At 45.8% G+C, this 23,970-nt stretch overlaps 1 protein-coding gene across 35 annotated transcripts in view; it reads right to left on the bottom strand.

Moving 5' to 3' along the window:
- Window positions 1–23,970, bottom strand: part of EXTL3 (exostosin like glycosyltransferase 3) — a 134,949-nt gene that overhangs the window by 57,554 nt on the left and 53,425 nt on the right. For 3 of the 35 annotated variants that reach the window (XM_046939455.1, XM_046939442.1, XM_046939460.1), the window contains exon 3: window positions 20,629–20,733. The exons of 20 other annotated variants lie outside the window; for them this stretch is intronic. The gene's annotated coding sequence lies outside the window, so the exon portion shown is untranslated. Of the gene's footprint in view, window positions 1–2,805; window positions 3,008–11,275; window positions 11,428–20,628; window positions 20,734–22,038; window positions 22,146–23,970 lie in introns of those variants that run through there. 12 more of the 35 variants (XM_046939457.1, XM_046939443.1, XM_046939462.1 and 9 more) reach the window with 6 other exon arrangements.

Below are 23,970 nucleotides of genomic sequence, written 5' to 3'. Positions count from 1 at the left end.
CGCTGCTTTTTTATCTCACTCACCTGCCTGTACCATCGTTATTTTCCACATTGTCCCACACGCTATTATGCATCTAAAACCTGCTTTCAGCATGGTTATTTAAGCCCATTCTCCTGCACTCGGGTAGATGAATATTCCTGTTGAACCTACAGCAAATCCTCCAGCTTCTGCTGTACTAAATGCTTTTAAGGGGATGCTGAAGTCCAGTGGAAGTTTGGACAATGCAAAACATTAAATAGAGCCCTTTGATATTTAAAAGCTGAAACTTTTCCAGGCTAATGCAGGCAACGTCACATAAAGCTGGCAACACAACCACCTGGGTCCATTAACTACACTTGCTCTATAGCATTTGCTGTCTGAATTGTTTATGCCTCGTTTGAGCACACAGACTACTCGGCATATTAATACTCTGGAAAAGAATGTGTAGGATAGAGCTAGAAATGAGGGACCATTGGGGGTGCCTGTTGTTATGCCAGAATGACGATGAGGCACAGAGACAACTCTTGATCATGTGCCTTTAGATGACCAAGTGACAGTAATGACCACTGAAATCCCACACTGACAAAGACCTCCTCTAAAGAATCCCTGAAGTCCTTCCACGTGCTCAAGTCAGCCAATTGAGCTGCCAGGATGAGAGCTTTGCATAGAGTGGGGCTTGGTACAAGAAAAGGACACGTGCACAAGGATGCTCAATGCAGCAATAAGGTGGATAAGGAGCAAAACACTGTCAGGATTTCCTTTTGCAGAAGAAAAACATAGCCAAGGACAAAATCTTTTGTAACACAGGAGAAAAGAACCTTCAGATAGAAGCCATTTTGCACGTACTGCTTATGCTCAAGAAGACATTTGGGGATAAATATTGGACCTTCTAATGAAGGTCCTCTGTGGTTGGCTTGTTGCTACTTTACCCAAAGTCATCTAACCCCCTGTTGGAGATATTACACATCGTTTTCACATTAGAGCAGTTGGGTGGCATGAAGAATTAGCATGCAAGCAGAGGGATGCTCAGCAGGGGTAAATTAGCTGCTTCAAAGAAAAGCAAGAGGCACATTAGAGCCTGTTCCAGCACAGAAGTCCTTCCCTGCGCTGCAGACAGATAATGCAGCAAAGCACATGGAAGGAGCAGCACTTCCCTTTGAGAACATTTCCTAAGCTTCCCATCAGCTGTGGAAATTTATTCAAAAGGAAGCAGTCCAAGCAAGAACTTCCAGCATTCTCCTGCTCAAAACCACTCTCACTACGGCGTTTTGCTTTCACAGCAGAAACGCTGCTAAGGGATTTTGCCCCCAGGAAAGGGGAACAGAAACTGCCTTTGCAGTGTCTCTGTGCAGAACTGTACTGGCACAAGCTGTTCAGAAGCCACTGCCTGACATGGCCTGTGTTGTGACACCGGACTGACACATCCCATGCCTTCCTTTGTGACCATGCCACGGGCTTTCTGCATGAGCAGAACAGACTCAGCATCTCTGCATCCACACAGATAAAGCGTGCGGCTGCGCATCTCCCAGTGAACCCAAATACCTCCTTTTAGTCACAGGACCTCCAAAGATGCACTGAGGCTTGGTCCAGAGAGACAGAATCCATCCCCTCCTGGTCACTTCCTCCAATGATCCATCACAGCAGTGCCTATCTCCTGACCTCCCACTCTGAACCACTCAAACTTCTCACCACCTCCAGCAGACCTGGCAGTACCCAGTACTCTCTCCCCAAGCAAAGAAGTTTGGTTTAGTTTGCTCTTGACACAGTGGGAGATTTAAGAAGTTCAAGTCCAGACATTTATCCCCCTCCTCCGCTGCCCTGCTGCTCTTTGCACATGTTCTTTAGTTTTTCCCACGTCTATTTTAAAAGTACGGATATCACAGCTATATAAACTACTTCACCAGTATCCCTGTGGAAGCAGCTTCAGGAAGTAAAAACATCCTTTTTTTCCTATCCCCTAGCTGCACACCCATAGATGGCATTACTCATTACTGCACCGTCACTCTGGGAACTCGAGCAGGCTGGTGGGCTGGGAAAAGCCCCAAACCTCTTCCCAGTGCTGACATCTCTCCAGGCAAAGCCTCCGTGCTGGAGTGCTTCACACCCGACTTGTGGGAAGGTGGTTCATAAAGTCATCTGGATTACTCCAAGCCGTTTATCACATTCTGATAATGATTTATGACTCCATCGGTTTTCTGAAGCCCACAGATTTTCTCAGCACCAATTCCGCGCTTGATGAAAATCATCAGAATAGGCAGGATGAAATTATTACTACGAATTACTACGTTCAAACTTAGTATGGACTACTGCGATCACATTTGCAGTGCTGCAGCTTCATCGCAGCCTTTATCTGACTTTTATTTCTCATACTGGTGAAGAAATGAGCAGAGATGAGGGCTTCCACTGCCTTCAACAGCTCTAACACAGCCCAGCCACCCAACGCTGAACTTGTTCACAGCTGTGATATGCCACAGGTTCACAGAAAGCACAACGTATTACAGCCCATTTCTCTTCACCAAGAAAAAAGGAATTAAGTGGGAAAAGTCATCCTTAAAAATAAATCTGATTGTCTACTGACCATCAGTCAGAATGAACTTAGAAAACTGGCCAATCTAAGCATTAGATTTTGAGAAGAGGGTTCTCTCAGCCTTATACGTGAGGCTCAGAGGTAGGGAGGGACTGGGAACGGCAGCTTCTGCTAACCTAGAGATGCTTCAGACCTCAATATACCCACATACAGATATCCATTTTACTGCTAACACACAACTATATGTACATACGTATTGTCACATACACACATGCACACAGAGCACAAGCCCCACTAACCTTGCACAACAAGATACAGGGTCTCCAAGAAGCACACAGTGCTCTGAGAACGATACCCCCGCAGTGCGCTTCCAGCAGCTTCCCAAAATCACATGCACTGTAACAGCAGCAAGGAGAGGATCCAGCTCGAGGGAGGCATTCAGCGATGCTTAAGCAACACAGCTTTTCTCTCTCCCGCTCCAACTCCCTGCCCCTGTTCCCCAGCACATTTCCAAATTGGCTCAACTTTGGTGGATTTGCATGGGAACTGCAAAAGAGACATCTGCCAAACATCAAGTCATTGCTCCCAAGAGCGGGGGCAAGGCAGCCTAGAAGGGAAAAAATGGTCAGTGTGCTTTCAGTTTTATTTTTTTCAGTGTAAGAACTGTGTATTTTCTCAGCCTCGTTCTCCACAACAGCTGAGTTGTTTTCACTGGAGCACTCCCAAGTAGCACATCCCTTTGCAGACAACTCTCCGAAGCGAAGTTTGACAAAATAGAAGCGACTGCAAATAAGGTTTTCAAACACAGAGCACCTGGCAGGCTTTTAATAATGACTATTTCCATCAGCCCCCACTGCTGGCCAGACAGCAGAGAGGTTTTACACCAACAGCCATCTATTCCCACAGGGAAATAGTGGCTGGAAGATGCTTAGGAACGCCACCGTTTACCTTTCCCAGATGAAATCTGCATTGATCTCCTTTCTCTCATTACCTACCGTAATCTGCAGTGTTGTTTTGTTGCACTGTCTAATTAAGGACACATGTTCCTTTGGATAAAGATCTCAACATCTTGCTCATCCACAAAAGCTACTCAGCACACAGATGCTGCTTTGCAAGCAAAACCATTGATTTTAGCCACGAAGGTACCGGTTTCACATGAGCATTCTAACAAGTGCATTTAAGCAAAATTCTCTTTAACCATCCTTGTGTTCATGCATGGATCCCTCACAGCAGGGTTTCCGAGCGAGCAGAAGATGAATGCTTGCTGTGATACACAGTATTTCCATAATCAGGATTTCATGTTACCCAAAAGCAGTTATTTTGTTTTCTTCGAGTCTCCAGCAATCCCTGAAACACGTACAGCTTGGGACAACGGAGATGGGGAGCAGTTGCACACCCTGTGGTATTTCAGGGGCTGATGAAAAACAGCAGGGAGACACTCCCAGACACCCTGCTGTCTACATGTGCCTCTCCATATCCACAGCCCGTGAAATCCCACATTGCACAAACCCAGGGGCAGCTGAACTGAACGCACTGAGAGCAGCATGTAACGAGGAGACAGAGAGCTCTGTGAAGGATGCAGATACAGCCTGACACTGCTGGTCCTTTGGGCTCCTTCATTTTGGCAGCAGGGGTCTCCATGAGGTCCCATCAAACAGAAATGACTCAAGCAAGTGATCTTCCTGAGGGCGATGGAGAAGCATGGGTTCTGTGAGGCTCGGGAATAAGAACATCAAATCAAAGCCTGGGAAGCCCGCGCTGCCCTTCGGAAAATGGCCTGGTAAATTCTTATACTGTTAAGTCCTGCCTCTCTACCACAAACTCAGTTGTGCTGAGAGGAGCTGAAGTTGCAATGAATACCAGCAAAACAAAATCGGGGAACAAAAGCTGGCATCCAGTAAACTGACCAATGCATTTGGACAGCAGCAAGCTACTGGCGAGCTGGTGAGCTCCTGGCACCCAGCCCTGTAGCTCCCACAGCAAGGCAACAGCAAGAGAGGATGGAGGGTGAGTCTGCAGCCCTGTTAGCCCAGGGCTAATACCTGTGTGCCAACTGCCCTTCCACAGGAAGGTGGGAGCATCTGTGCTCGTCTACAGCTTCCCAAGCTATAAGGAAGTCCTCTGAGTACATCCCATTTACAAGCAAAACCAGACAGCAACTTTATGGTCACTAAGCTACCTGTGCATAGCAAGCCTGCAAAATCTGCAAGGACTTCCAATTCGTTGTTATTAACACATTCTTTGTATTAATCTTCCCCAAGTGATCCATTGTGGGAATTTATGTATGACCCTCTATTGAAAACCACAGTAACTCTCTCCCTGAACATACCACGGAGCTTGAACACATGAAAGCAGAGAGCCTGAAGAGGCTGATGAGAATCATTTGCCAGTAACACTGGGAAGGACAATCTGGTTTTATGGGACATTTTATAGTATGTTTTTCCAAATTAAAACTAAAACAGTTCCCAGATGGAAGCTGTACCATTTCAACTTCAACCTTAGAAATACTTTGTTGTTGTTGTTGCTTTTAAAAACATGCAAAGCTTCAGGAAATCTGAGCTCACAGAAGGGCTGGCAGCTCTTTGCATCGCTCAGAGAAGACTCAGGCATGATGGCACAAACCTTGACATATTTTTTTGGTCAGAGATTCAAATAATAAGGAAAAGTTCGTTTCAGAGCAGCAGCAAAGTTTGCCCTTATTTCTACAATGCGTGCATCAGACTGTGGAAAATTTCCTTACAAAGCTCCAGGCATCTACACAGGCAGCTGGAGTGGGAAACGTATTTCCTTGCTCACAGTGTGCTAATCCAGTGACTCTGAACTAAATAGCTTGCTTCTGCAAATTGATTATTTTATTTTTCGAAGTGTCCCATATAGATGAAACGTGGCCCTAATACACTTTCCAAGTCACAGCTTTTTCCCAGGAAGCAACGTCTAAAGCTTGAATGTAGCTTTTAATTTGCATCATCAATGCTTAACGCAGACAATAGTCTGGCTCATCCCTTCATGCTTATTTTGGTGCTGGAAAGGCAACAAAGAACAGAGTATTTTTGTCAAGCAATTGCAAATGCACAGAATTAGAGAAGATATGGGAGATGAAAGCAGGGTCTTTGCTTACTTCTGAGAGCATGCAAAGGTGCAGCTAGCACCTGGCTCCATCTGCATATCACAGAACCAGAGAACAGCCTGGGTTGAAAAGGACCACAATGATCACCTGGTTTCAACCCCCTGCTATGTGCAGGGTTGCCAACCACCAGACCAGGCTGCCCATGACACATATTCCTAATTTGTTAAGGACAAATGTGGAAATAGTTTCATCTACAGGACCACAGGGATGGAAAGCACAGGTCACCGTCCCTTGACCAGGCACCTCCAGCCACCTGTCCTCATTCCTTCTGCAGGCACTTCTCATCCCATACCTAACGCTGCCCTTATTCTGATTTCTGGCTCCTTCCCAAACCCTCTCTCTCCCCTCCCCCCTTCTCTTTGGTGTCATCGCCAACACCCACTTTCAATCTCCATTACAGTTTCTGCTGGGTGCAGAGATCCTGTTTCAGCTGATCACTACAACACTGCCTGTGCTTTGCATTAAGGGAGGATCGAGTTATGCCACAGCTCATCAAAGCCCACGACACTGTCAGTAACCACTACATCAGCTTTCACCCTGCCTGATGGAAGAGAAAACTGCCTTGGCCATACTAGAGAGGCCAGAAGGGAAAAGTATAGTTATCGTTGTAACAGGATCTCGTAATGGAGTGAAAATTGTGCTGTCAACACAAGCAGGACACACCATGCTGGAGAAGTTTTCCTTTTTCCAAAGGACTTCAGGCAGCACAGACAGAAGCAGAAACACCACCTGATCCCACATGCATTTGTTCCTCAAATTATTCTCCAAACCTGTTCCTGGTCCATCTTCCTGGTAGGTCTATCTTAGCTGTACTCACAGATCTCTTTATGAAGTAATTACAAATGCTTATTTCAAACAGTATGATATTAATCTCAGGGACAGAAAACTCTCAGTGGTTGCTATCACCCTGCCACAAGGTTCCATGGGATCCACGCCACGGATTGCCCTGAACCCATTCTTTGCTAGAGGGGGCATTGAAGGAGGTTGGTAAGCACCACACTCCCAATAACAGAAAGTGCAGGTGTCCAGATTCACTTCTGCTTGCTGAAAACCCCAGGACACTGCAAGATCAGAATAAGAATACCAATCATAGATATTTAATGCGATAATTTGACAGGCTGAGGGAGCTGGGCTTGTTCAACCTGGAGAAAAGAAGGCTGCAGAGTGACCTCAATGCAGCCTTTCAGTACCTAAAGGGAGCCTACAAACAGGAGGGCAGTCAACTCTTTGAAAGGGTAGATAATGGCAGGACAAGGGGAAATGGTTTTAAGTTGAAGAAGGGAGGATTTAGGTTGGATATCAGGGAGAAGTTCTTTACCAAGAGAGTGGTGAGGTGCTGGAACAGCTGCCCAGAGAGGCTGTGTATGCCTCATCCCTGGAGGTGCTCAAGGCCAGGTTGGATGGGGCCATGGGCAGCCTGGTCTGGTATTAAATGGGGAGGTTGGTGGCCCTGCATGCAGCAGGGGGTTGGAGCTTCGTGATCCTTGAGGTCCCTTCCAACCTGGGCCGTTCTGTGATTCTGTGATTTCAGAGCCAATAATCATAATGAACCTCTCCCTCTTTCAGATAAGTAATTTCAGAACAATCAAGGCAACAGTGTAGGGCTGAAATACAGAAGAATGCTGAACACTGATCCCATGAACAGAGCTGGGGAATACCTCCTCATGATCCTTGCCCAGAAAAAACATCCCCATTCCTCCTCCATGCACACAAAAGGAGGATCTGCAGTATTCATTATCCACATTTGATGGCATACAGAGGGAGCAGTACAGGAAATTTTTACAAAAGATACAGAGCAAAACCAAGTCCTGCAGCCCCGAAGATGATTTAGTGTTAGAAGGGTGGTGAGGTGGTCTTTCTCATCACGCATTTGTGACACTTCATATAAATAGTTCTGTATAATGGCAAAAAAATGTCACGCAGGGGAAAAGAGAAGTCATTTAGGAAGTCAGCTGTGGGGAAAGGGGTTCTTTATGACTTCTTCCAGACATAAATTTCCTCTGTCAAATCCAGTAGGAGAACACTAACACTTTGTTGGGTGACGTAAGAACTCGCCACGGACATGGGACAAAAGACCTCCACGCTGCTGAGCCCAGAGGCTGCTGGAGTGCTCCAACTCTGTCCAGCATAGCCTTGACTTTTCCAGCCACTCCTGCAGCTCCCAGAGGTTACCAAAAGGCTGACCAACCTGCTGGGACATGGCAAGGGGAATTCAATCACAGAATCAGTAAGGTTGGAAAAGACCCCTAAGATCCTCTAGTCCAACTGTCCACCTACCACTGGTATTACCCACTAAAACACATCCCTAAGTACCACATTTGACCTTTCTTAAACACCTCCAAGGATGGTGACTCCACCACTTCCCTGGGCAGCCTGTTCCAATGCATCAGCTCTCTTTCTGAGAAGAAAAAAGGAGGTAAAGCTCAGACTGCCAGCGTGAGAATGGGCTGATAAAGCTGCACTGCAGTTAATGAGGATTTCCTGCTTTTGAAGCAGCAAAAGCAGTTTGTGGGTTTTTTTTTTTTCTTTTCTTAGAAATTAACTCAAAATGTCAGCACAAGTAGCAGGAGAAGGAAGTAAAAACAAAGAAGAAAGTGCAATGGATTATGGCACACAACCTCCACCTACAATCTGAGCCTATCTCCTCATCTGTCATTCCTTATTTGGTCTTCTCTTCCTCTGCTTCCATCTCCATTCCTCATGCCTTCGTCCTCTCCCTCCCATCAATAAAGCCTAATCCATGATTCAGAAGACAGTATGCACCAAGGATATGCTTCAACGGGCACCAAACTGATAAACTTGCCTAAATGACATAGTTTAACTTCAAGACAAGATGGTTATACCAATATCACCTGCTAGCAACCGTGCTGAAACGGGTGAGTCCTCACCTGTGAGCTGCCACACTAAACATGGCAGACAGGGGTGTTGCTGTTTACTTTGCTGTAAGAAAAGAGAGCTTCACCACCGCTACCTTAATGTACAACACAGATTACCTGAACCTCTAGATATCAAGAAGCAGGAATTAGGTAAATTAAGGCAAGAAAGAGCTAAATAATTTGCCCGGGGCCACTGGAAGCAGTCAGTGACAGCAGAATGGGTGGCATTTAGCAGCCTCTTCTTTACAGCTCGGTCCCAGAGTCCTAATGCAACCCCAGAGATCAGTTCAGGAGCTGTCAGACAAAGCATTAGCACCCCAAAACATGAGCATCTCCAAACCACCAGTGGGGAAAGCTGTGGAGCAGCCAAAGCCAACTTTCTCCCCGCTCCTTTCCTCCCCACCCACAAAGCCAGGAGGAGTTCTGCTGGCTGAGTGATTTCAGGAGAGATGGAATGAATGGTTGACTGAGAACAGGCAGAAAAGCAAACAGAAGTCTCTCACCCCCCGGTGTTCAGGTCTCAAAGAACTGAAGGCTGCTGAAGGGTCACTTGTTTGGCTGGGCTGCCTGAGACACGCTGTACAGTACAAGCTCCTTTGTGAGCGAGCAAAGCTGCAGACAGAAGGATAAAATAGAGCCTTGCAGGCACTGCAGCAGCAGGAGGCATTGCCAGAGATGTCACAGCCCAGCTCTGGAAACCCTGCTGCTGTGCATGGGATGAGGAAGCTGCCTGGCCCCAAGGCTTCCGGAGAAAGCACCGCAGGGAGCAGAGCAGAGCAGGATACACTTACAGGATCAGAGTGCCTACGGCTCAGGTATCCTGGTACTCCAAATACCCCGGAGACAAGAGTAACTAATTAATAGGCAGTCATGGGATGTAAGTGAGCAGTTAGATATTTAGGATTAATTTAATTACTTCAGCCTCAAACACATCCCAAAATTATACCAGCAAGAGATTCTCTTCCCAGCATCCCCCTCATACAGCAATACTCATTACCTGCCCTCAGCTCGGGTGCAGCTCTCGACATCGTCAACAGTAGAGCTTTCCTTGGGAGAGGTTTCTGGCAGCCTAGCTGATTTTCAACATTAGAATGTAATAAAAAAGGAAATTCATGAATTGGCTGCAGCAATTTAAGGAAGATTTGTGGCCATAGCAACATTACTATAATCTATGCTGCAGGGAACAAAAGGTACTTTGATCATGTTGTTCCGTACCCTCTCCAACCCTTCCATAATGAGAGACATCGGCATCCAGACACTCTCCAGTCCCCCAAAAGCCCACGTGTGCTCTCCCACTCACTACTGCTGACTTGAAATCACTGTGCCAGGAGTAGATAACAACATAACTCTTGGCACAATCTCAACCTTATAAAACTATGTTTATTGCTGGCCTGTGTCACACAGCTGCTGCCTTCCTTCCTAGAGCTCACCATACTAGCTTGATCTCAGATTCACCTAAAGCACGTGGAATCTCATATTCACTTCATGCTCAGCCTATGTCCTAACAGGGGCCTGAACTCCCGTCAGGCCTGCAGGCTCTCCTGTAAGGCAAATAATAAAAGGAAATGCTGAGAAATAAACCCAGCGAGCTGCCTGCCTGCCCTCTGCTCTGTGTGCCTCCTTCATCTGCCCACCAAGCCAAACGTAGGTGGACATTAATGCTCTCCTTGTTCTTAGCTCTACGAATCAGGGGTAGCTCCTTTGTGCTTCCTACCCCCCAGATACAACATCTGGGCTCTTCACGGTCATTTGAGCTCTTTTCCCACAACGAGGAGCCTGGAATGCAGCAAGGTGGAGCACTGGAGGGGAAAGGACAGCAAACTTCCCAAATTAGTAGCAAAGAGCACAGGGCTGCAGTAATTCTACAGCTGGGATAGCTCAGCAGCAGTGACTGCAATCTGCCCACTTAATTTGGCCCTGCAGTTTCTATTAGAAGCACGTTAGGAGGAAATTCCTGTGCAGCAGTTAAAGTGAGGGGTGTCGGGTGACTGGGGCTGTATTCCCAGCTGTGTCTCAGACCTTCTGTGCAACCTCAGGGAATTTGCTTCATCTGCTCCGGTTTGCAGCATTCCTCAGGAACTCACAGGGGATCTCACGGGCTACAAATAGCAACTGAGGCTAGGAATGTAATCAAGAGCAACTTCCTGTTCAGCAGGACATAAAGCATCTTACAAATTTGCCTGTAACAAGACCAAAGGACTTAATTACACAGCATTGATCCATCTGGTCCCTTCAACCATCCCACTTGGATAGGAATTCAAGGAGACACTCGTGCCAAGCCATGCCCACAGCCCCACACTACCATGGAATTTATTTGGGAACTTATTTCTCTTGATGGTCTCAAATGATGACTTCGGAGGCACGAAAAAGTAACAATAATAATCCAGTATTCCTTGCTGGTCCAGCTTAAATTATTTCATAGCTTTCAAACTCCAAAATAAAACCTGAGCGTAGGAGTGGGACATGCCAGGAGCAAGCAAGAACTCTCTGTAGAACCCTCCTGGCCTCTCTTCTTCCATCAGACCCAAACTGCACAGTTCAAGAAGAAGAAAAGAATCAAAGGAAGGAGGAGAGGGGGTGCTTATTGCTTGTACTTTGGTAACGCAGCTCTGGCATTTGAAATTCTGTTAGAATTGAATGTATCCTAGCATTGGGCACCTTTTCCTAGTTCATCTTGGAGGTAATCTAGAAAGAAGAGATGCAGCAGAAGTGAAAAAATATTGTCAGTATATACACTCCCATCTCACTTTGTGTATCCAAACCCACCTGCAGCACAGCAATCCAACGGGTTACTCAGCATCTTTGTATTACAGGATTCACAGCTTGGAGCTTTGCCAGATCCCTGGAAGAAAGGCAGCAGAGCAATGCTTCGTGCTCACTTCAACCATCACACGCCAGTCTGAAGGCAGAGCACAACACTGCAGTGGTCAGAGAACAGACAAAGCTGTGCTTTGCTTCTAGGGTGTCACGAGTACCACTTGGCAACACTGACCTACTGTGCTGTACAGCATCAGACACCATCTCCTCCCAGGTACCTGCTGTGCACAACTCCCACAGCTCTGAAACGTCTCTGAGAAATTCACTGTTAAGAATACAGCATCGCTGGGGCTTTCCAAGACCACCCCAGCTCCTGCTGAAATAATTGGTATTGTTGCCTCTGGATTTGGTGAGGGCAGAGCTGGAGCGAGGTGGAGCTTAGGAAATCCCCACAGTCACCCCAACGCCTGGCTCCCTATCTATGGGAGGTCTGAAGTTAAGAGTTGCCCCTCATCAGTTGTTTGGTTTTTTTCCCACACTTCTGGCTTTGAATCAAATTCAGAAGTTCAGTACGAAGTTAGATTTTGCAAAAGTCTAGGTGATACCTCCTTAATAACAGAAAGCTAAGGAGATGCTGATTAATTTACAGAGCAGCCCAGGATGCCCACCATTCCTCTTCCACAATTTGCAACATCACCAAACTCTCTCTAGGAACAGATCCTGCACAGCACCACTTCTAAGCCCAGGAAGCCCAGCAGGGTTATCTTTTCCCATCTGCAAGCCAAGAACCTCTGCCAACTTTTCAAAGCAAAGTTTCCCAAACACCAGCTATGAGTCCTGACTCAACACTCCAGTAGCAGATTCCTCCTCTACCCCAGCTGGTGGTGTGATGTCTCCTCACATGCACAGCACCTGCTCATCAGAAATGAAGCCCAGTGCTTTATAGCATGAAACAGACTTTGCAAACACGTGAACTAACCATGCAAATGAACCATTTGTTCAGGCTCAATGCACACTGGCCCACTCCTTGGCAGAACAGTGGTAAAAGGCAGTGCAGGAGGTTCATGGGGATTGCTGCAGGGTGGAGAGGTACAACTGCAGCCTCTTCCATCAGAAGAGGGGTGGCCAGCAGGGACAGGGAGGTGATTGTCTCTCTCTACTCTGCCCTTGGGAGGCCCCATCTGCAGTACTGCGTCCAGGTCTGGGGACCTCAATACAAGAAAGACAGGGAGCTGTTGGAGAGGGTCCAGAGGAGGGCCACAAAGATGACCAGAGGGCTGCAACACCACCCCTATACAAAGACATACTGAGGGAGCTGGGCTTGTTCAGCCTGGAGAACAGAAACTCCAGTACCTAAAGGGAGCCTACAAACAGGAGGAGAGTCAATTCTTTGAAAGGGTAGGTAATAACAGGACAAGGGGAAATAGTTTTAAGCTGAAGAAGGGAAGATTTAGGTTGGATGTCACGGGGAAGTATAAGAGTGGTGAGGTGCTGGAACAGCTGCCCAGAGAGGCTGTGGATGCCCCGTCCATCCCTGGAGGTGTTCAAGGCCAGGTTGGATGGGGTCCTGGGCAGCCTGGGCTGGTATTAGAGGTGGAGGTTGGCGGCCCTGCCTGTGGCAGGGGGGTTGGAGCTTCATGATCCTTGAGGTCCCTTCCAACCCGGGCCACTCCATGATTTTGAGAAAAGCTTCAGACCAGTCCTGGATGCTTCTCAACACTGTCCACCAGTGAGCTGCTTGAATGCATCCCAGCACCAAAGGCAGAGCCATAATTAAGGAATAAGAACTCTGGAGACAATGCACCCCTGTGAATGAATGCTCAAAGATCAAATGGGTTCTACGTTCCCCTCGATCCTAAAATCTTAAGCTTTCATAGAATCGTTAAGGTTGGAAAAGATCTCCAACATTACCTAGTCCAATCCTCAACCCATCACCACCATGGCCACTAAGCCAATGTGCCAAACATTCCCATGTCTCCTGAGCACTTCCAGGGTCAGCGACCTCATTAACAGAGTCTCCATTAACTGTATTCCATCAAAGTGCCTCCATTTCATACTACACAGGGAAGCTCTGCATCTCCTTCAGGTTTGCACTGTGCACTTTGTTCAACAGACTTTTCCCAAGCCTCCGCAGGACTCCTGTCACATCAGAGGGAAACCCAGGAACCTTTACATGCAGAGACATTTGGAGAGGGGCAATCCCATTAAGGATGGCACGGACTAGATTAATTCAAGTTCATTCTCAGTCTTCACATTCATTCAAACTGGGGACAACAAACCCAAATCCAGACTTCGGTCAGATGCAGAAACTTTGATTCCCAATAAATAAGCCTCATGACTTGGCTTCTATGCAAAATGTTGAGTTTTGGTAGGGTTTTTGTTCTTACTTCAAAAGTATCAGCATCTCCACTGACAATCAATGGGGTCAGCTAACCAGAACAGACAGAAGACCTGTACACAACACTTGCTGAATATTACACACAAGTATTTCTCTCCATGCAAAGCTGCTCCAAGCAGGAACTTCCCCACAATCCCATAGAGCCCTGGTACACAAATGCTGTCTGTAGCAGCTTGCTCCTTCAGCCATGATTTTTTTATTATTAATTATGGGTGTAACAAGAAATGCACATATATGAAAGGCAACTTGAAGATATCAAAATGACCCAAATAATGGTAATTTCCTGGTAATTACACATAACTTTGGAACTTGCAGTAACTCGAGCAATCAGCACACACTGGTCACACAGATAACAGCTGGTGGCTATCTGAGACATCCTTTCCATTGTGCACATCTCTGATAAGCACCCAGCTGTTGCAAAGAAGAACCACGAGGCTGAAGTCTCCGATCTCTTTTGATTTTATTTAGCTTCCAGTGGGAGAAGCTCTCCGGACTGCACAAACTATGAAGAAGCACTGAAGTGAGTAAAGCCAACAACAGAGACCTGTTTTCAGTCTGCAGTCCCATACATGTTAAAGAAGAAATCACATCCAAGAAAGGTGCATGTGGAGGTTGGAAATACAGTATTATCACGTGGATCTGAGCCAACAAGGAAATAAAATCGTGTTTGCAAATGGAAATTGAATATCCAGACTTCCATGGGAAATTCCTATTCAACAATACAGAGGAATAAAAATATCCTCTTTTCACACATTTTATCTGTTAGTCTCAACTGCATCTAGTTCTACTAACACGAGATGTTTTATGTGCCTTAGACATGAAGAGCAAACACATTTCATTGTCATGTACTTCAGAAAAAACCAAGAGAACACTACAAAACAAAACATTCCCTTAAAAAAAGAAAAACAACCAACAAACCAAACAGAAAACCAACATTTTTTGTGAAGTCTTCAAGTTCCAGCCATAATGTATAAAGAAACTGAGGCTGCCTCCTGACCAGGACTTGTAGTTCAAGCTCTCTGGTGAACCAGTTTGTTTGGATTCCCTGTGTTTTCATTTCACCTCAAGCACAGAACACACAGGCAAGGATGGAATTTGCCAGGATTACATCAATATTTGGAGGCATAGACAGGCAGGGAAAGAATCTGTCCTGTGATAGGCAAAGCTGACGCAAAAATAGAGTTTTAAGGCTGCAGATGGGGCTACAGAGCAATTTCCTAATGAAGGAAGACAAAGTAATACCTTTGTAGTAAATCCAACAAGAGAAACTCTAACAGAACCCTGCCATACGAAGGCCAAATTATTACCAAGAAGCTGAATAGCAATACTGCTGCACACTGCAACACAAACAGAGGTGGCCACAACAACGTGGTGCCATCTGGGAAGACAGTGCCTCAATGGGAAGAGCCCAGACCCTACACAGACCGCCATACACACAAGTAGCTAAATGACAGGGGTAAGGACCAAACCCAGTGGCTGTGTCTACAGCAGTATATTATATCTAAACAGGGTTGGTCCAAACAGCCCCACAGTAAGGGTCATGGAATGGCACAGGCTGGGGACCTGACGGATTTGAACTTTATGACCTTTAAGTGGACTTGATGACCATTAAAGGTCCCTTCCAACTCAAAGAATCCTATGAAATGACCCTTCCCACAAGCAAGTGCCCTTCAACAGCCTTCAGGCTCTCCAATAGAGCTCATGGAGCTTCCTACTGTTCAGCTACCCCCACATAAGGAACTTCCAGGTGAACTGCCCAGCAAGAAGTGCCCGTGGATGGATGTGGAGGCATTGTAAAATCATTAAGGTTGAAAAAGACTTCCAAGATCCCGAAGTCCAACTGTCAACCCGTCACTAAACCATGTCCTTCAGTGCCACATCTCCACAGTTCTTGAACAACTCAGGGATAGTGACTCCACAAATCCCCCTGGGCAGCCTGGTCCAATGCTTGGTCACTCTTCTGGAGAATAAATTTCTCTTAATTTCCATCCTGACCCTCCCTTGGTGCAACTTAAGGCCATTACCTCTCATCCTGGGAGACGATGTGCAGAGAAATACTTCCATCTTCCAAATACACGCTAGCTTTTTGAGAATTTGCTCACATCACACTGACAAGAAATACACAAATTCCCTGTAAGAGTGAGTAAGAAGCTGCTTCACATGCTCCCTTTGTGGGCAGTAACTGCTCTCTGTGGGATTAGACAGGACTGCGCTTATCACCTGCCACACAGCAACCTGCACACTCTGATACCATCGTGACAGAAGAAAGCATTCAATCCCAATGCTCCTGCCAACAGGCCACCATCGATGACTAAAACACATTTGATAAAAATCAAAGATTTGAGAAAATCTCTTCTTTGAGCAGTTCAGGAGGCCCTTCAAGGTTTCTATACACGACATATTCCAGCTTTACTGCTGAGATACCGCAGCTTGAGGGGAACAGGCATTCTTGGTCCCGAGAGCTTTCAGCTTTTAACTGATTATCCTGTCCTCCTGCCTGGGAAAACACTTGACCTACAGGGCCATCAAAAAGTCCTGGCTTGAAGAAAATAAGAGGGAAAAAAAATGAAGTGAATGCTTCTCTTCTTCCCCAAAATGCTCTGAAACCAACCCACAGCACTGGGAACCAGAACACTGTCCATCTTCCTACCCACTGTTTTAAGCCTCCCTGTTTTAAAATACTCATGGTACAGCACTGGGTGCAGAGGGAAAACACCCTCTGGGAAGTCCTGGCAATGCCATACTGTCCTGCATGGAACAGGCTCTGTAAGTGCTGAAAAGGAGCAGATCCAGGTGACACATCACTGTAATTAGTTTTCAGTGCTTGCAGATGAAAGAAAGTCCAGAAGGACCACATGCTCCTGCAGCATGGTTTGCACAGCCTGAGGTGCTTCCTCCAGCACAAAGGGAACAGGTACACAAATAAATCCAGCTGCATTCCCTCTAACAGCTAAACAAAAAGGACTGAGAGAATTGAAATGTTTAAAATTTAAAAACCACGTTCAGATCAAACTGAATCATCAGGCTGATTAAACCACATTTAATTCACTCATTTAACCTTTACCTGATAATTAAATAATGAACTCATTAGGGAAGGGAGCAGTATACTTTTAATCCTCATGACAAAAGAGCATTATCATGTTGGTGACAGCCGGTACCCGCACACAAGAGCCTCACATGTCTACTCCCGGCCTCAAACCAATGCTGAGACCATAGTTATTGATGCCAACCAAAGCTGCCCATACAAGTCAGAGGCATGGAAAGTCTCAGCTTACAAAACAACCCACCACAATCTAAGGAGATAATCTGTTACAGTTCTGTAACATGTTTCAGTAGATGAGATTGCTTCACGATAAAATATACAAGGCCTAACATTAAGAGAATGTATGTGTGCTTTTTATAGAGAGAAATGTTATTTAATCTGTGATGCTTGAGCGAAATTGTAGGTCTCTCTCATGATCACGCACTTACCTAACAGCCATCTGCTGGAGTTCAGCTGGAGTACAAGTGCTCCCCTCCCAGCAGAAATAGGAGAATGAGCAAGATTTTAAAAGTCAATACATAGAAAAAGAACAGCAGCTTGAGATGAGGAAAATTGCTCCAATTTCATTTCTTCCGAGTGCCTGCAAAAGCAGCATCTCTGCCCTTCACTCAAAGATCCTTTCACTTGCTTTTCTCCTTTCTCTCCACTTACTGATTTTACAAGGAACACCAAGATGGGAGCACTTGCCAGGAAGGATGAATTATGCGCGGAGATTCAAGAGGTTCAAAGCCAACTTGCCCTGAGAACCAAGTTCTAAACAAGATTACTCAGCCTTTAGTACGTTCACAAAATCAAAACCATTTTCCAGGAGAAAACAGATCCATGAAGCACTCAACCTTTCATTTGGTTTTGAGTATTTTTGGAGCATCTTCAAAACCCTTACATTCCACAGAAACGTTCACTTTCTCTCCTTGTAGATTTCAGAAGACACATAAACAAAAATTGCAATTTCCTAAAAGCATAAAAGAAGCTTTTCTAATTTATTGCTTTATTACTCTGGAAAAAAAAAAGGATAGGGAGGGGAGAGGCAACATTATTGGGTTTAAAATAATTTAAAATGAATAAATGAATCCAGCTCTGCCAGACTGGAGGCATCTTGCTGGGTAGAGGCACAGGAAAGGCCTATTTCATTTGATGATGTGGTGAGCTTGCAGTGCACAGAAAGAACTCAACACACACAAGACTGGTAAGTGATACAAAGCAGTGGGTGCATGGGCAGCAACACCTCCCATTGACCAGGCTGTCCAGGGCCCCATCCAGCCTGGCCTTGAGCAATGCCCTCGTTGTAAAAAATTTCCTTATAATACCCAATGCAAACTAATCCTCTTTTATTTTAGGGAGGCTACGAACAAAAGGGGACTCAACTCTTTGCAAGGGTAGATAACAGCAGGACAAGGGAAAATGGTTACAAGTTGAGGGAGGGAAGATTTAGGTTGGATATCAGGCGGAAGTTCTTTATTATAAGAGTGGTGAGGTGCTGGAACAGCTGCCCAGAGAGGCTGTGGATGCCCCGTCCATCCCTGGAGGTGTTCAAGGCCAGGTTGGATGGGGCCCTGGGCAGCCTGGGCTGGTATTCGAGGTGGAGGTTGGTGGCCCTGCCTGTGTGGGGGGGTTGGAGCTTCATGATCCTTGGGGTCCCTTCCAACCCAAGCCATTCTGTGATTCTGTGATTCTATCTTAAAGCCATTTACCCCTTGTTCTATAGATAAATACTCCCAAGGTGTCTCAGCCCTTCTCCCTGGGAGAGGTGTTCTGGTCTTCTAACCATTTCTGTGACCGTCCTCTGGAAGGCCTTCTTCCTGACTACTTCTAGCTGATAATAATCTTTCCATCTCCCAGACAGCTGTATTTCCATAGAGATATGAACATACAGTGGTCTAAGGCTTAGAGAGCCTGCAAATGAAAAGCATTATAGGACACTTAAGGCTATTATCCTTGTGCTGTAGCCCAGAAGCCAGCCTTTAAGAGAAAAGCTGAGAAACAAAGCTCTTCCAAAAGAGCTCAGTGGGAGGTTTCTGTGCAAAAAAATGGGAGGTTGGGGAATTGGGAAATATCAGAGAATAACAAATTAATCTTCCAAGTTCATTTCATTGCATCAACTCTATTGAGCGAAAAAGGCTGCTCAGAGGGTACGAATGGAATTAAGCACACCATTTTAGGGAAAACAGCTTCAGAAAAGCAGATCTGCTAGGGAAATCAAAAAGGCAACAGAGGTCAAGCAGAAGGAATGGACTTCCACTCAGCTTTTAAAGCGAGGGGTGGCTGAATACCAGCTGAAGTTCCTGAGATACAATTCAGCAATTAAATTCAAGCCAAAAGGGAGGACCTCCAACAAGATCTAGTAAACAAGATAGAGATGGGAAAAGTCCCCCTCTAAATGCCATAATTAAGACATGCAGAAGAAAACAAATAATGACAAACTCATTTGGTGATCTCTGCTGATCCAGGAACAGAAGAGCCCCAGAGCTAGAAGTAGCTAATAGGCAGCTGAGAGAGAGAAACACGTCGCAATGGCTCCCTGTATCTGAAAGGAATTATCCAGCAATGACACACAAGGCTGTGCTTGAAACAACAGAAATGCAAATTCAGAGATGCAATTTTGAGCCATCTTCAGGTAATGAAGCTCTACTGGAACATGAAAAAGTCCCATGAGATCAGGACGACTCCCATTTTTCAGCGTTAAAGCCACAGGATGATGCCCAATGGAGAAGAGTTTAGCTCCTAATCCAAGGATGCAGCCTGACAGCCTCCCACTTACTCATTTCACTCAACACGAACCAAATTTTGCACATGAAATCCCCGAAGCTTGCTTCATTTCCTCTCCCAAGCTTGTGCTTGAAGCCTACCACCCTTCATTCCCCCACCCAAGGTGGCTGGTACCAGCTGCCCCAAGAGCTGCATGCCTTGCCCGAAACGGGGCATGCGGTCAATAGGAAAAAAAGGGATAGAAGGAAAGAATCAACCTTTCAGAAACAGACACTGAAGCACAACTGTTTCCATATAGCAAGCAATATTTTCCTGACATTTCCCAAACAAACATAGCGAACACTTTACCAGCACCATGACCATCGCTCTCAGCACACCACTTCCATGACAGAGAATAGGCAGGCCAAGCAAAGCTGGAAACGTGGTGACAAGCTCAAGCCTTAACAGTTGCATGGAGGAGCAAGTAATTATTATGATGCTCAGATGAGCTCATCTCTTGTTCTCATCAAACTTGTTTGTTAAGTTATCGTTCACTCAATAATCTTCCATTCCCTCTTAAGGCATCAAAGCACAGGGAGGCAGTGCTGGGTTGTGCCTCTGCTACTGCTGTCCTCACCCAACAAATATCACAGATTCCAGCAAGGATTGAAGCACTTGCACCATGCTGAGATTTATTGTTATAAAAACAATTACCGACACACTTGGCAGAATTCAGCATTCTCTTCCAGGGAGAAGAAAGATTGCTACATTTCATGTGGGAGTCAGACAACTCTCAGAATGAAGTTCACACAGACAAACATGGACACAAATCTTCATGAAGTCACACAACTCCCACACCCCTTAGTGGGAGCCAGAGATACTCAATTCAATTTGGAGCATCAAATCCCTCAAGCCAGAAGCATCAGCGAACAACTGCATCCTGCCATGTACTCTGCGATGTATGACTCGGGATCTGATCAGGGAAAAAGAAGTTATCATGTTGTATTTCAATCTTCTGTTTCTTAAGCCTCTGCCAATAAGAAAAGAGTTTGTCACAAAGAGCTAGCTCACTGTCCAACAGATGTGTGCGGTGGGACAAGCTCCTGCCTGCTCTCCCAGAACATTACTCTGAACTGCAAACAGGAGCAAGGCTTTAAGTGCTGAAGCAACACGATCCAGCATGAACACACGCTTCCCTGGGAGGCAGCCTGTGCTCAAGTCCACTTGAAAACTCACCCAACCTTTGCAGTGTGCATCCACTTCTGTGGCGAGGACATGTCAGGATGGATGTGGAAGCTGTGCAAGGATCCAGTCCCAAAGGAAGTACCAACAGCAGTGAACCTATTGGGGAATGGAGGTACTCCATTGGAGGAACATGGTTTAGTGAGCATAGTGGTGATGGGTTGAGAACTGAACTTGATCTTAGTGGTGTTTCCCAACGTTGATGGTTCTATGATTCTACTCTTCCCATTTTACATCTGCTTAGGGTCCTGTAGGGAAGCTGTGGCGAAACCTGAGTTGAACTTCTAACTTCTTAATCTAAAAGCAGGTAGGCTTAACTTAATTCTCTTGGAAACTGTAAATAAACTAAATTTGAGTAGTATTGACTTTTACAGGGAGACCTTCAAAAAGTATTGTTAGCAACAAGCTTAGCATTTGGAAGAGCAAAGCTATAGGTCTTAACTATCCAGGCTCATAGTAACTTGATAATACAAAAAATAATAATAAAAAAAAGACCCCCTCTCTCCTCCTCTCCAAGGGCAGAGACCAAAAGAGGAGGGCAAGGCAGACATGAGACACAGTTTGTGGCAGAAAAGGTTTTATTCTACCCCCCAGATTTGGAGAACATGCTATATTTCGCATAGAGATCGTGGAGAATGAGTTGGGGGAAAGAGAATATCAAAACCAAAACAAGTCACGAGGCACCAACAATCCCTTGATGACAGGAGAGTAGTTTTTGTTGGCACAGCTCACGACAGCTGGAGGAATAATTGCAAAGCTGAGTGAGAATGCCTAGAATATATGTTGCCTTTACCTTCTCAAATGAAAGCTGCTATCCACAAGCATTTTGCTAAAGTTAATTAAATCCACACAGCCCGCTTTGGCAGATCAAGAAGTATTTATCCTTATTTTGTAAAGAAGGGGATGAATATCTCTGGTACTTTTCACATCAGGTATCTACTTATGAAATGCCCCATAGATACACTAAGCATCAAAAGCACGCATTACCCTGCCCAGTCCAGCGGCTGTCCCCAGCATATAGCCAGGGCAGAGATGATGAGGCTTCTGTTTTTCCCCTGCCTACTGCCCCAGCAGAAATCTTGACTTCACAAGGAAGCCAGCCAGCTCTGGCTGTGCAGATCAACAGCAGAGGTGAATACAAATGCTGCAGACGAGCTTTAAAGCAATACTGCCCCTTTATAATTTGTTAAAAAAAAAAACGAAACATGTCAACTGCTCTTCCTTCAAGTTTTCTTTATCACAGTGATTCAGCCTTACGAGACTGCAGGGCTTCACGCTCTGAAATGTCTCCCTCACTTCTGCTCTACTCCTTGTGGGACTGCTGCTTCCCAACACTGCTTTACAGCCACCCACCGCTGTACAGTCACAGCCCAGGGACACGTCCTATGCTCTCGGGCCACTTACCTACACTCAGATCACGCGCTGCCAGTTCAAGAGCTCCACAGCAGGGAGGGAAAAGCATGCCCTTGTCACCCCCAGCAACCTGCCTGCCGTCACACCAGCTCTGCTCTGCTGAAAGAGGAGGAATGCTTCCCGCATCTCCCCCACGCGATGCTCCAATTAGGGACTGGAGCCTCAGCTTTGGCTGAGTTCCTCCTCGCTGAGCCCCAGGCAAGCGCCTGTGAATCCAGCAGCAAACAAGTTTCATCCATCCTCCCTTTAATTACATGTTGTATCAGCACAATAAGTATTTGAAAGTAGCTTTATGCCTAGCCGTCAACAGCAACTGCTACCAATCCAAAGGAGCTGCCTATTCTATATGGCAATATCTACAATGCTCTTCAACATGATAAAATAAAACACTGTTAGTGCAAATGTCATCCAGCGTCCTGAGTGCAAGCAGGGAGAAAGAAAGGCTGGTGAAATATTTATCAGAAAGAGGCATGAAGAATTTGAGACACCTGCATTCATTCCCGTTGTCTGCAGAATCGAGCTTATATCTAAAAAAAAACCAAAACAGTCATTAGCTAAACTGACATGGAGAATTTAGTATTCGAGAGAAGGGTCAGTGTTTGGGATCTATAAAGAGAAGCTGGGAACATCTGCAGGGACAGGAAGAATATGCATAAACACACAGTGTGAACTAAAATACACAGTGTGGCAATGCTTGCAATCTTACCATGAGAATATGAATATTTGGAGTTCTTCCCCATCTAAAAATGCCCTTCAGACAGCTGATTATGTATGTATTTCATATGGAAATGCATCTAATGATGTAAATGGAAAGGGAACCTAAGAATAAGTGGAGCACATCCAAAGACTTTAGATAGCAAAAGGCATAAAATCGACTACTTTTAAAACATTTCAACATATGCATAGCCTAGGAGAAGATTGGAAATGAGCAGTGTAAAATATATAGCTTAAAACCTTGTTTTCACTTTAATTTCTTCTTTAACTCTTGACAAAGACCCCCTGTGCCTTACAGTGCTGCTCATGCAGCAGCTGCTGAGTGATGCCCATTGCCCTCAGGCCAGACAAGCACAGGTCCTGCACTTGCTACAGAGACAACTGATGCCTTAGTGAAGCCAAGTCCATCTTAAATCCCTTGGATGTACCAGTTCAGCAGCAATTACCAGCCCACCTATGGGGCTTACTATGTGGCGAGCACACCGACTTAAAGCATTCTTCAAACTAAAATACCTGTCAGGAAATAGGAGCTTAGGGATACAAGCTGCCATTCAAACCATCCAGTCTCACTGTCTAGAATATTTTACTCAGGTTCAGCATCTTTCCAGACACGTTTCCCTGCATGCAGCACAGTAGTGAGGACTTTTGCAAACTGTCCATCACAACTCCACCTGCTCTCTAAGCCCACTTCTTCAGCCACATGGGCCTGCCTGCCTAAAGACATGGAGACCAAGCAGAGGAGACAAAAAGCTTCCCCTGGACTCATTGGCAGCCTGAGCTGCTTCTTTTGGGAGCCTGCAACTTTCTGCTGCAAGGCACAGTTTGCAGAACCAGGCTATGTACAGCAGCATACACCCCCGAGAAGTCAGCTTAGTGGCTACTGTGTGGGACACTGACTACCTACTCTCTGCCAATCCAAGGCCAAGGCAGTGCCTAACACCAAGCAAATCTGAAACCTGGCCAAAGAAGCAAACAGCCAGTGGTGTAATGCCGGCATTACACGTGCTGTTACAATCTGGCACTGTGAGGAGAAAAGTTCTGGGGTGGGACCAGCAGATGTTTGCAGCTGCAATTGGTTAGACCTGCTCTGACCCCCCGCCCCTGTGGGGACCCGGATATGGTCACTGCACCCAGACTCAGCCCTGGCTCTTCCCATGCTGCAGGTTGTTTCCTTTGCCATACAGCTCACTGCTGCTTCTCCAATCTGCT

Source organism: Gallus gallus, chromosome 3 (genome assembly GCF_016699485.2).
Source record: "Gallus gallus isolate bGalGal1 chromosome 3, bGalGal1.mat.broiler.GRCg7b, whole genome shotgun sequence".
NCBI lineage: Eukaryota > Metazoa > Chordata > Aves > Galliformes > Phasianidae > Gallus > Gallus gallus.
The sequence above is the reverse complement of the archived record's forward strand: the minus strand, read 5'-3'. Positions and strand labels throughout refer to the sequence as shown.